Source organism: Stegodyphus dumicola, chromosome 12, assembly GCF_044657685.1.
Source record: "Stegodyphus dumicola isolate Sdum_Otavi_A_Nest chromosome 12, ASM4465768v1".
NCBI lineage: Eukaryota > Metazoa > Arthropoda > Arachnida > Araneae > Eresidae > Stegodyphus > Stegodyphus dumicola.
Window position 1 is genome coordinate 13,880,616 of NC_140779.1, and position 13,774 is coordinate 13,894,389.

Below are 13,774 nucleotides of genomic sequence, written 5' to 3' on the forward strand. Positions count from 1 at the left end.
ATTCTGAAGCAAGACATGTGAAAAATGTGCAATGACTTTGCTAGGACTCGAGTTGGATATCTCGAATATGAACCGAGTGTGCGACCGTTACACAAGCCAAATCAAACAAATCCCATTTTAACATAACATAATTTCGTACATAATCACTCCGTAAATGAACTTTTTGTACGTATTTTTTTTATTTTAGAGAACATTATAAAGAAAAGAAATGCATACATAATATTTAACTCAAATTCTTAATTTCGATATGACAAAATTCTGAATACATTACGAAATCGATTTACTCGCAAACATTTAAGTAATATACAAAACTGGATTAATCCGTTATAAGCAATGTAGTAAGGGCTATATTCCCAAGCAGATGGCAGAAATTGCCTCGCACTTATATTACAAGCGAAACCCGATACAGCAGTGCATTCAGATGCTGTAACTACAACCCAGGACGAATTAATATTCTTTGGTTCGTCCAATGCTTCCTTGCAATGGTTCGTCACATGCTAGCTACTTATAGACCCAATTAAGATACAAAGTTTTACTCGTTAAATTCAATGTTATTTACATTTAACACCACTTCAAAGCTTTAAAGATTTCCTTCATCTTTATATCTCTTTATTTTAATACTAAAATTTACTTATAAATTATCAACAAAGCTGTTGCATAATATATTGTTACGAATTTTGTATCTAAATAGCTAATTTTAGCAGCATAATTAGAATAAAAATTGTTGTATATCCCCGTGCAACGCAGCGCGAGATAAGTTTTGCAATCTATTACGAACCCGTATGTAAGGAAAAATTATTACGAGCTCCATGAAATATGACGTCACTCTTGAAAACGAAAATTAATTCTTAAAGCTTTTAATGATTATTTTGTTTTTGTGGCAACGTTCTCTGTATTCCATGAATTTTGTTTTGAGTTGTAGCTTTCGTTCTTTTGGTTTCAATTGTAAACATTACTAAATTTGAATTTAAATGAAAGATTTGGAATATTCTTTTTCGAGTTTATCATATGCCTCAGTTCCGCAGATGCAGGAAATATTTGTAATTAAAGTCTACTATATTACTTCCTTCTTTTTGGGGGGGAGGGGGAATCCCCTACCGCAGGCAACAATATTGTTTCTAGTACTTGGGTAGTATAGTTTATGATGTCTACGTTCATAAAGCCTTAAGCCTAATTACGAAATTTGTGCTGCATTATAAAAAAGATCGTGCTTTCGCGTCTGATTTAACGTTCTTTCAGCTACAAATCAGTCGTCTGCCTCCCTCCATTCGAAACAACAGGAAGTCACGTACCCAAGAAAGCTTCCCTTGGGACAATTGCAAAACTGCTGCTTACCCGGTAAATTCGAAGTTTTTAATTAGAAGGGTGCGGTCTCTCTCCTGCAGGATGTAAACAAGAAGCTTTACAGTCTTGGCAACATTAATGTCCGTATCATTCTTTGAAAATCTCTTTCACTTCTGTACACAACGTAAATATATTCGGGGAATTAGCAATTAACCAAAATAAAATCTGTGGTACTTATTTCACTTGTTTATACTGAATTTGGGATTTAAATAGTAATGAAGCAGAGAAACGGAAAAATAATCGTATCTAATACCTAGGAAGAACTACTGAGATTTTGTTTTGCAGTCTATAAAAGTGTCTAACTTCGCTTAAGAAATCATTCTACGAAATCTTGGTTATCTTGCTTGCCAAATGAGTAAGAAAAGATTATATTTCTATTCGTTAAAAATAGAAAAGGTAACACTACGAAAAAAAAAAAAAAAAAAAAAAAAATCTGAAATGTTTCAGATTTAAAATTACGTCCAAAGGGGCGTTTCGTCAAAGTTTTAAAAAATAGGAAATCGATCATAAAACAAATTTCAAATTTCAAATTTGGTCTTCCACATGCTCATATTCGTTGGAGGATTACGTTATTCAAAATTCGATGACTCTATGTACCGTTGTTTTATCACAATACGAGAAATATACATACATTTATGCAGATTTTTCATTATTTAATTTCTTCAAATATAATGCAGGACTCTAACATTTTGTGGCAACAGTTTGAAAAGTGAACCGACATTTATGAGACGGACGCAAAATGCCAAAACGAAACTAATAGTCCTTCGGGATTCAAATCCCTTTGGACTAAAAAGATGTAAACTGCATCACTTCCTTGTACGGAATATTAAATTAGACGCATTTTTTCCTGCCTTTCATTTAAACTTATTGAACTGATTAAAATCTATTTCGTCGATAGCGCATAAACCACAATATAATAAAGGCGCTTTTTTAAAATTCACTATATTTATTTATCATAGCGACAAACTGGCGCTAGGTTCACTTAAAAGCGCTAAATCTCATTCATTTTATAATTCAGAATGCACAAAAAATTATATCATCTGAAGAATTATCTAATTGTTGCCATATGTTCTACTTAAATACTATAATAAATCTAAAACGAAGTATATAAGAAATTGAACGAACAAAAAATAAACAGATTTTCACAGACGATTCAGCGCTGCTTACCTAATGCGCATGCGCTACTCGTAAACATTCTGCTCTGTCCGAAACAGACTGGCGACAGTATTTTCTGCCCATATGAAATATTTATTACCTTGAATTTCATTAGAGATGTACTTCTAATTCAATTAATTCAGTTCTCACTTCGCGGCAAGGCAAAAATAATAAAAACACAAAATATCTTCCTTACAGATTTACAGATAAGAAAAACATAAAACACCAAATACAGTTAAAAAATTTAAAAACCAATTAATTTTTTTTTTAAATTACAATTTCTACGCAAAAACAAGCAATTCGGCCAGCGAGCAAGAAGACAGATTTTTCGGTGCACAAAACTGAACGTTTACTTTTGGTCTGAGTCGGCAAAAAGACACTGAAGGCGTAGAAACAGATTTAATTTATTGTGGACGTCTATGTTCAGTCAATATATGGGTTAATTTAATAACTTAAATGATAATTTCAGAATGGATTAAGCATAATTTTATAAAGTATTTCTCCCGCCTTCTTAGCATGCCTTCGTCAGCACGCTCGACGTGGACGCACGACGACGACTTTGGATAGTCAATATGTTTTCATGTGTAATTAATGATGACTCTAAGCATACAGTCTTAAATACACGGCTCTGGATGTTATACAACACGCCAAAGTTCATGAAATTTCTTTTTCAGGCACCCGACCTCAGTCCCATTAACAGTTTATGGGAAACTCATGATAAAAATGTTAGATCTAGGCATATTTCTAATAAAAATGACTTCACTGCTCTTAAACAAGAATGGTAGTCCATATCTAGCTAAGTAACAGCAAATTTGATTGAATCAATGCCAAAGAGACTCGAAGCCATTATTCACGCTAAAGCATATCGTACAAGGTATTAATTACTTCCTTGCACGAAGTAAAAGTATTGTAATCGCGAAAATTTTCAGGCATCATATTTCAACGAAAATATCCATTTTGACCGCTATCGAATGCAATTTAATGATGTTTTCGCGTGACATCTGTACGTAAGGACAGAATAAAGGACTCTTTTTCCCCAAAAATAATTGGAAAACTAATTTTAAATGAATTCTGAAGAGAATTTTTCGTAGCGTCTGTGCGTACGTATGTATGTATCTCGCATAACTCAAAAACGAGTAGACTCAGAACATTGCAATTTTGCATATAGGACTGCTCTAACATGTAGATGTGCACCTCGTATTTTGGTTGCAATCGGCCGCACAAAACGTATATAAATATATTTATAAATATATCCACTCTGTTACCCGGCTCAGTAATTTCAGTTTCTTTACTCTTATATGTTTGTAAATTGTACATTTTTTGCTTTAAAAACGATTGAATTATGTTGTTTTTATCTTCCGGTTTATGCCTTTAGTTAATCTGTAGTCAATATTTTTAGAATTATCGACAATTTAAAAGTTGTTTAAATGCCGCTAAGCCTAATAATTTTGCCATGGCGACCATCGCTTGTTTACATTTGAAGCAGCAGAATAGTAGATTTGTTGCCAATCTAGAGAAAGTAAGCTTCTCAATAACAAAGATAACGCCTTCTTTTATAATTGTGAATTAAAGCATGCTTAATCCATTCTGGAATTTATTCGAGGAAATAAGTATTTAAGATTTACTATGTATTTTTGCCTTGTCGCGAAGTGAGATCTGAATTAATTGAATGAGAAATACTGAATCGTCTGTGAAAACTGTTTCTTTTTTGTTTTGTTTGCTTAATTTCTTTTATACTTTATTCTAGCTTTATTATAGTATTTGAATAGAGCATGTGGCAACGATTAGATAATCCTTTAAATGATATAAATTTTGTGCATTCTGAGTAAAAAAATGGATAATGTAATGCTGTTAAGTGAACCTAGGCCAAAGTATTGCTATGGTAAACAAATATAACGAATTTTGAAGAGTACAATTCTATTGTGGTTTATGCGCTATCGACGAAGTAGATTTAATTCACTCCAATAAAGTTTAAATGAAATGCAAGGAAAAATTAATATAATTTAATTTTCCGTTCAAGGAAGTCATGTGGTGTACACATCAGATTTTTTAAAATATATTTATGAAAATATTTAACATTATGTATAATGTACGAATACTTTTTACACCACAAGTTGATGGACTGTTTTTGTTTTGTAAATGTCTTATTTATACATGTATTTATTTTCATGTAAATTTCGCATGGAAATATTAGAATATATTTCTTTATACATATTTAATTACTTACTGCGGCATTTTAGTTTATAGTTTTTATCAACGAGGACTTTTCAAATCATTACCCTTACTGCACGAATAATTTTCCATCCTCGCTGTATTTTTTACTACCGCAGTTTAGAAGCAACAATTTCAAGAACTGCTTTATTGTTTCAGGTTAGCTTTGTTGAATAAAGATGGTAAACACCACCGTCTTACATGAGACGGTGGTGTTTAGCTTACTTGTTTATTACACTGGAAGGAAGAAAATCTATTATTTTAAATATGTTTACATTATACGTATTTGTTAATACATAATGTTAAGACTTTTCCCAAAGAAAAAGTAGTTACAATGGAATATAACGAAATCCGTCACAACGGAATATATCGTATATTCCGGCACTTTCAATGCAAAAAATAAGATCGAAATTTACACGTGCGCGTTATATACGTCGGGTGTAAAAACCATAGCATAAAAGAGAAAATTAGATTTCTATATATACCTAAATGTTGTTTATTTAAAAAAATTAAATACTTTATGAACTTAAAAATGTTCGTTATCGAATAACATTAAAGTTCGTCATCTTCGTCTTCGGTTACATCTTCAGGCACATCATCGAATACTGTTTCATCTTCACTATCATTGTTACTCTAATCCCTAAAAAATCATCATCATCATCATCCGTTCCATCTTTCATTAACACCAAACAACCTCGCTGCAGAACGGTTTCCATTTTCTTTCGCAAAATGAAATGGCTTTGTATTTGAAACTAGTACCGTTTTTTTACTTCCTTGTACGAAGTAAAAAGGAAGTATTGTAATCGCGAAAAGTTTAAGGCAGCATATTTCAACGAAAATATCCATTTTGACTGCTATCGAATGCAATTTAACGATGTTTTTGCGCGATATCTGTACGTAAGGACAGAATAAAACACTCTTTTCCTTCAAAAAAATTATAAAACTGCTTTAAAATGAATTCTTAAAAGAATTTTTCGTGGCGTCTGTACGAACGTATGTACGTACGTGCGTGCGTACGTACGTATCTCGCATAACTCAAAAATGAGTAGCCTCAGAACATTGAAATTTTGTATATAGGACTACTATAACATGTAGATGTGCACCTAGTATTTTGGTTGCAATCGGCCGCACCAAACGTATATAAATATATTTACATATATATCCACTCTGTTACCCGGCTCAGTGATCTCAGTTTCTTTACTCTTATATGTTGGTAAATTGTACATTTTTTGCTTTAAAAATGATTGAATTATGTAGTTTTTATCTTCCGGTTAAGGATTTTATGCCTTTAGTAAATCTGTGTGCAATATTTTTAGAATTATCAGCAATTTTAAAGTTGTTTAATTGCCACTAAGCCTTTATTTAATGGCGGCCATTGATGTTTACATTTGAAACAGGAGACTAGTGGATTTGTTGCCAATCTAGAGAAACTTAGCTTCCCAACAACAAAGATAGCGCATTCATTTATTATTGCCAATTAAATCATGCTTAATTCTTTCTGGAATTTTTTTCGAGGAAACTAGTGTTTGAGATTTACTTCGTAATTTTTAATATAGATATTTTGAGTTTTTATGTATTTTTGCCTTGTCGCGAAGTGAGAACTGAATTAATTGAATGAGAAATACTCAATCGTCTGTGAAAAACTGTTTCCTTTTTGTTTTATTTGCTTAATTTCTTTTATACATCATTCTAGCTTTATTATAGTATTTGAATAGAACAAGTGGCAACGATTAGATAATTTTATTCTTTAAATGATATACATTTTGTGCATTATGAGTTATAATATGAACGAAATATATACGTTAACTGTTATATAATTATTGGATTATATTATTAATACTGTTAAGTGAATCTAGCGCCAGAATGTCGCTATGGTAAACAAATACTAGAGTGAATTTTAAAGAATGCATTTATTCTATTGTGGTTTATGCGTTATCGGCGAAGTAGATTTAATTCAATCCGATAAGTTTAAATGAAATGCAAGAAGAAATGCGTATAATTTAATATTCCGTACAAGGAAGTCATGTGGTGTACACATCAGATTTTTTTCTTTCCGCGGAAACCACATTTATTACTAAAAGGAACACTATATCATCTGTATTTCAACTAAAGCAAATGCAATTTACTAAAGTCTTCGATTTTCACTTCAAAATCACGACTCCAAATGACTACAGAAAGGGAAAACATCTAACTCCTAATTCCACGAATTAATTCAGATTGAAAGTGCATTCTTACTCCAAATTATAAACCCCTCCTCTTTTCTCGATACCCTACAACAGCCTTCTTTTGGACTTTGCATTGAATACAATCCACACTCTTTGCAGAAATATTTACTCCCTCAAGCATTTAGCTCACACGCATATCGTTCTCCTTATCGCTTGTCAATTCGGTATGCCATTGTACAAAAGGCTAAGACAAATCTTCGAATAAGTGACCTCAAAAGATGACAGCATCGCATATGTATCTTTTAAGTTTCTTCCTAAAGAACTGGGTGCGCGTTATGTGGCGAATATATATATATATATATTTTTTTTTTTTTTTTTTTTTTATGTAGCTCGAAATTAGAGATGCGCTTTACACGCCGGAGAATACGGTAAAGAGTTGCTAAGAAGTCGACCTTGGGAACAGCAAACCTGAACATATGCATTCCTTTATGAAATAAATGTTATTAATATATTAGAAAAAGTTTTTTTAAGCCCAAAGGGATCTTAATTTCCTTTTGGCATTTCGCGTTGATTCACTATAAACGGCGAACCACTTTTTAAATTGTTGCCACCAAATATCAGAGCCCTGTATTATAGTTAAAGAAATTAAAATAATAATAAAAATCTCAAAGGTTTCAGATTTTTAAATTACTTCCAAAGGCGCGTTTTTTTAACGTTTTATGTGTTGCCTTTATTTATTAAATATCATGTTCTGCGTACTCAGAACATAAAATTCGGTTCAACAGCAATACCGAAAAATAATTTTAAAATGAACCTATCTTTAGAATTTCAGATACTGAGTCTCAAGCGCTGGAGATAATTTTTTTTTTCGTAGTGTTGCCATGGCTCGCTTTGAAATTGTTTAGTTTTTTAATCAAAAATTCCTTCAAGTGTTACAAAATATGAAATTAATAATAAAACAAATTTCAAATTCAAATTAGGGCTTCCACATGCCCATATTCTATGGAAGATTACGTTATTCAAATTTGGATGGCTCTATGTACCGTTGTTTTATCACAACGCAGACAGGGCGATAATATTTGGTAGCCCAACAATTTGAAAAGTAATTCGCCGTTTATAGTTTTCAACGCAAAATGCTAAAACGAAATTAAGAGTCCTTCAGGGCAAATTGACCCTTTGACTAATAATGAAGAATCTGCACAAATGTATGTAGTATGTTTCTAGCATTGGGATAAATGAACGGTACATAGAGGCATTGAATTTTGAATAACGAAATCCTTCTGCGACTTAGGGCATGTGGAAGACCAAATTTGAAATTTGGAATGTATTTTATTATCGATTTTATATTTTGTAAAGCATGTATGAGTTTTTGATTAAGAAACTCAACGATTTCAAAGCGAGCAATAGCAAAACTGTACGAAGTGGGGGGGGGGAATTTCCAGCGCGCAAGACTGTGTATCAGAAATTCTACAAATATGCTCAGTTTAAAATTATTTTGCGATACTGCTCTTGAACTGAATTTTATGGTTTAAGTGCGAAAGCGAAGAACATGATATGTATTTAATAAATAAAGGTAACACACACACAAACGTTAAAAAAAAACGCCCGCCCCCCTGAACGTAATATAAAATGTGAAAGCTTTCAGACTTTTTTTACTTCTTTGTACGCAGAAAAAAGGAAGTATTGTAAACGGGAAAAGTTTCAGGCAGCATATTTCAACGAAAATATCCATTTTGACCGCAATCGAATGCAATTTAACGATGTATTTCCCTAATATCTGTACGTAAGGACAGAATAAAACACTCTTTTCCTCCAAATAAATTATAAAACTGCTTTAAAATAAATTCTGAAGAGAATTTTTCGTGGCGTCTGTACGAACGTATGTACGTACGTACGTACGTATCTCGCATAACTCAAAAACGAGTAGCCTCAGAGCGTTGAAATTTTGTATATAGGACTACTATAACATGTTAGATGTGTAACTCGTATTTTGATTGCAATCGGCCGCGCCAAACGTATATAAATATATTTATATATATATATCCCTCTGTTACCCGGCTCAGTGATCTCAGTTTTTTTACTCTTATATGCTTGTAAATTGTACATTTTTTGCTTTAAAAATGATTGAATTATGTTGTTCTTATCTTCCAGTTACGGTTTTTATGCCTTTAATAAATCTGTATGCAATATTTTTAGAATTAGCAACAATTTTAAAACTCGCAACAATAAAGATAACGCCTTCATTTATTATTGCGAATTAAATCATGCTTAATCCTTTGTGGAATTTTTTCGAGAAAATAAGTGTTTAAGATTTACTTCGTAATTTTTAATACCTTGTCGCGAAGTGACAAATGAATTAATTGAATGAGAAATACTCAATCGTCTGTGAAAAACTATTGCTTTTTTGTTTTGTTTGCTTAATTTCTTTTATACATCGTTCTAGCTTTATTATAGTATTTGAATAGAACATGTGGCAACGATTAGATAATACTTTAAAGGAAATAAAGTTTGTGCATTCTGAGTTATAATATGAACGAAATATAATACTGTTAAGTGAACTTAGCACCAGAGTGTCGCTATGGTAAACAAATAAAGTGAATTTTAAAGAATGCATTTATTCTATTGTGGTTTATGCGCCATCGGCGAAGTAGGTTTAATTCAATCTAATAAGTTTAAACGAAATGCGAGAAAAAAATGAGTATAATTTAATATTCCGTAAAAGGAAGTCATGTGGTGTACACATCAGATTTTTTTTTTTTTTTTTTTTTTAATATTTACTGAAGAGTTACTTCTTGTGTTTGACAGGACATTTTGAAATAAAATCTCTGGCATAAAATTAGGCTACCTTTATCTTAGTGCAGGAAGTGAAGTCCGATATTTGCATTTGTGAGTGTGTACATGAGAGGGCCACCCAAACCCGGCAGCAGACGAGAAGACTGAGCGAAGGGAGGAGAGAGTAACCGGTTTGATTTGATATTTCAATTCCCAGTAGAAAAGCGGGTCAAAGGATCGAACTGGGAGTGGGTATCACATATATTTTGCCCAACCCTACTCGGCTGAATTGCTCCTCGAATTATAAAATTTCCTTAAGAAAAGAGCTATTAGAAAGCTTTCTTAAATTTTTACTTATACATCTCTTTTATTAATTCTGTCATTCGCTGACGACCTTATTTAGGATACATGAGCATGGGTAAAACCTGAAAAAGACTTTCTTCCGTTAATTCCATAAAAAGACTTTCTTCCGTTAATTATTATTAGATGTTACGCACTGCATCAGTAGTATGCGCTGATTCAAAAGAGAAACTGCTTTTTTTGCACATCTAAAGCGAATGAAGATTCTAATGTAAAAAATAGTTCGCTAAAACTTTTATTCGATAACTGTTTTGCATTTACCTCTTGTTCCTGTGCGTTTTGATTAGGAATGCTTTGCAACAAAAAATTCAGTTTCGTTTTTAAGAAGATTGTAGTAAAGATACTTACTATTTATCTTCAATAAACATTAAAATCTGACAATTAACAATGATTTTTGCTTACATTTCGAATGTTCGTTATATTTCGGTTAAAACAAACGTATAAACAAAAACAAATGTAGCTATCAAATAAATTCACTAATGTTCAGTGAATGCTCGTTATATTTCGGTTAAAACAAATATATAAACAAAAACATACGCAGCTATCAAATAAATTCACTGATTTTATTGCAATTAAAATATCATTACATCTTAAACGGATGTAACTACCATTTGTAGCCCAAATGAGCAATTTGAACAGAAAGGCTATTAAATTTTGCCATTTTGCGTTGGTTCACTATAGACGGCGTTTCACTTTTCAAATTGCTGCCACCAAATATTAGAGCCCTGCTTTATATTTAAAGAAATTGAACAATCAAGAACCCGTATGAACGTATGTATGTTTCTGCACTGTAAAAAAATAGCTATAAGACATCAAATTTTGAATAACGTTTGAAAACGAATATCGGCATCTGGAAGCCCAAATTTGGAATTTGTTTTATTATCTATTTCATATTTTGTAAAACAAGACCGAATTTTTGGCTAACAAATTCAACGATTTCAAAGCGAGCAATGGCAACACTGTAAGGGGAAAAAAACTATTTTTATCGCCAGCGCGCAAGACTCTGTATCGGAAACTCTTAAAGATATGTTCATTTTAAAATTATTTTGCAATATTGCTATTGAACCGAATTTTATGTTTTGAGTACCCCAGAACACGATATTTAACCAATAAAGGTAACACACAAAACGTTAAAAAAACGCCCCTTTGGACGTAATTTAAAATCCGAAATCTTTCAGATTTTTTAATTATTATTATTATTATTATTTGCTTCCTTTCTTTATTTTTAATTAAGGAAATAAATACAAAATTCGTGTTCCACGAGGCTTACAAATGCAAGTAAATAGCTCATAATACAAAGAGATACAATTCAACAATAAAACATGCAATATCATTGGTAGCAGATATTTTCATTACGACATCAAAGAACTCTACTTCGTAGTTAAGAAATAACACAAAATGGTTTCTGGTAACTATTCCCTAGAAGTAGGCAGAAATCAATCCATTTCTTCCCATTTGTAGAAGAGTGTTTTAAACAAGGATTACATAACAGAAACATGCTGGGAAGGGAGATGAAAAATTTAAACAAAAGGTTATGTGGGAGAGGCAAAAAAAATAGGTTAAAAAAACAATGGAACTGTTAATTCCTCCGAGGATAGGCTTTTCTTTGGCAGTGACGGTAGAATGAAAGATGACCAGCCAGCATAGAAATTTATAATCATTAATTGTAAACACACAGCGAATAACAATCAGATATAAGTGTCTAAGCTTACGAAAATACAGAAATTAGACCTACTTGCGAAATTTAATGTTTTTTCGACTGATTATTAAGTGCTTGAAGCAGTAAGAGATAACCACTAAAAGTCTCAATATCTTTCAAATTATTTTAATAAAATAAATGTATAAGGGATTATCAGAAGTGTCTTTGTAGCTTCATTAACTTTATCTTCCTAAGGTGTGGTTGGTTGTTCTTATATTCCCATAAAAGGTTTTATTCCTTTAGTTAATCTACATGCAATAGTTTAAAAGTTGTTTAAGTGCTACTGAGGGTAAATTATCTGCAATTTGTTTACATTTTAAACTCTTTAGTAGAACAGTGAATTAAGTCCGTTGGTGCACCAACGTCATTGTCTTTTCCCCCAACGGGACCGAATTCAAATGTGTGCACCGAAAACTTTGCTTCTCGCCCATTGGCCGAATTGCTTGTTTTTGCGTAGAAACTTTAATTTAACTTTTTTTTAAAACTGTATTTGGCGTTTAGGTTTGCGGTCTTACAATTTTTAATGAAAAAGTTCTCCTGGTAAGCTTCCATATTGGATAACCGCGCACTTTTGCATCTCCTCTTTTTACCGCTGAGACGCTGTTTCTCTGCTCCCTTCCTATTGCAGCCGTATCAAAAATGTAAATGTTCTCAAATAGGCACGGTTAGAGTCACAAGTAAATTGTAAGCTGCAGATGTAAATTGAAAGAAATATGAATATTTAATCCGCCTCGACTGCCAAGTTTGCTGTTCATTACGAATTCTACGTTCTATGTCATTAACATTGCTACGTCTCTTACATTATGCAAGATATAATAAAATACAATGCCTATGTTAAAAAATAATTGGCAACCTCAAAATGGACTATTCTAAATTTTGGGTTCTACCCCTAAGTTCAGCTTTTCTCCCAAATTCGAGATCTTTCCAAATTACATAACGCTGCTTGCGAAGAGAACTAAAACCTAAAATTAACCAATCGCAGCTTAGCTATACATATGCACCTGCCTAGTATAAATACCGCTTCGGCAGCAATTACGTCACTTCTTCTTAACTTCTCCTGCCGTGCAAAACCTCTGCGCCGCTACGCACAATTGTTCCTTATCCTGTATACATAAAAATTATTGTTGCTAACTATATTCTAGAATTATCTTGTCTGCAAAAAAGTGATGTGATATGCATTATCGAGAAATAAAATTATGTTTCAAAACGGCGATTTCTGTAAGTTTTTGGTTTATGCATCCGTCTTTCTGACTACGCAATAAAGCCTAACCAATCCGTTGCAACCTTCTTTCTTCAAGTCAAAATATCATATATATATATATGTAATAATAAAATTCCATAGTCAAGAATACACTTAAAATTCTAACTGTATGTTCTTTTCATTTTTAATGGCGACGTTCTCTTATTTGAAAGTACGTGGAATTAAATCCACAGCCCCGTAGTCAAGTTGTTTTCCCGCCTTTTCTACACGTACAGTTATAGAATGTTATAGAAATATTTAAAGCGAACTGGATTGGCTGACGAGGTTGACATCATTTCTTGGAAGCTCCGCCTTTCCAGAGGCTATAAAAGGACTCGCAAAAGAATATCGGGGGCTTTTTCTTAAATGTCACGATGCAGTAAACTTCATACAAAAAGTTATTAGTAATTCTTTTTTATCTACTCCGGAAATATGATTTTGTAACTGCTATTTCTCCTGACCAATAATAAATGGATCCTGTTTTATAAACTTATCGTCTGATAATTTAAGCTACGATTACATTTATGATTCTTCATAAATCTATTTATTCCGGAAAAAAGCTGGTACATCACACACACACATATATGCATTCCAGAAGGGCAAATGTCAACTCAGTCATCAGATCATTGAGCTCAGAAACAAAATCATTGCTGCCCAAAGATCCTGCATCTTACAATGGATACCGGCTCATGTACATATTTTTGGTAATGAGAAGGCCGATGAGCTTGCGAAGGCATCCCGTGATTCTCCTCAGCCATCCAACTGCCTAACCCTCGTTGATGCCAATGCAGTTGCCAGCCAAAGACTAATCGGTCAAGTTAAGGGAAA

The 13,774-nt window shown here is 32.5% G+C and overlaps 1 protein-coding gene across 2 annotated transcripts in view; it reads right to left on the minus strand.

Annotated features, from left to right (window-relative positions):
- Positions 1-13,774, minus strand: part of LOC118187859 (semaphorin-5B-like) — a 317,610-nt gene that overhangs the window by 110,675 nt on the left and 193,161 nt on the right. The gene's annotated exons all lie outside the window — the stretch shown is intronic.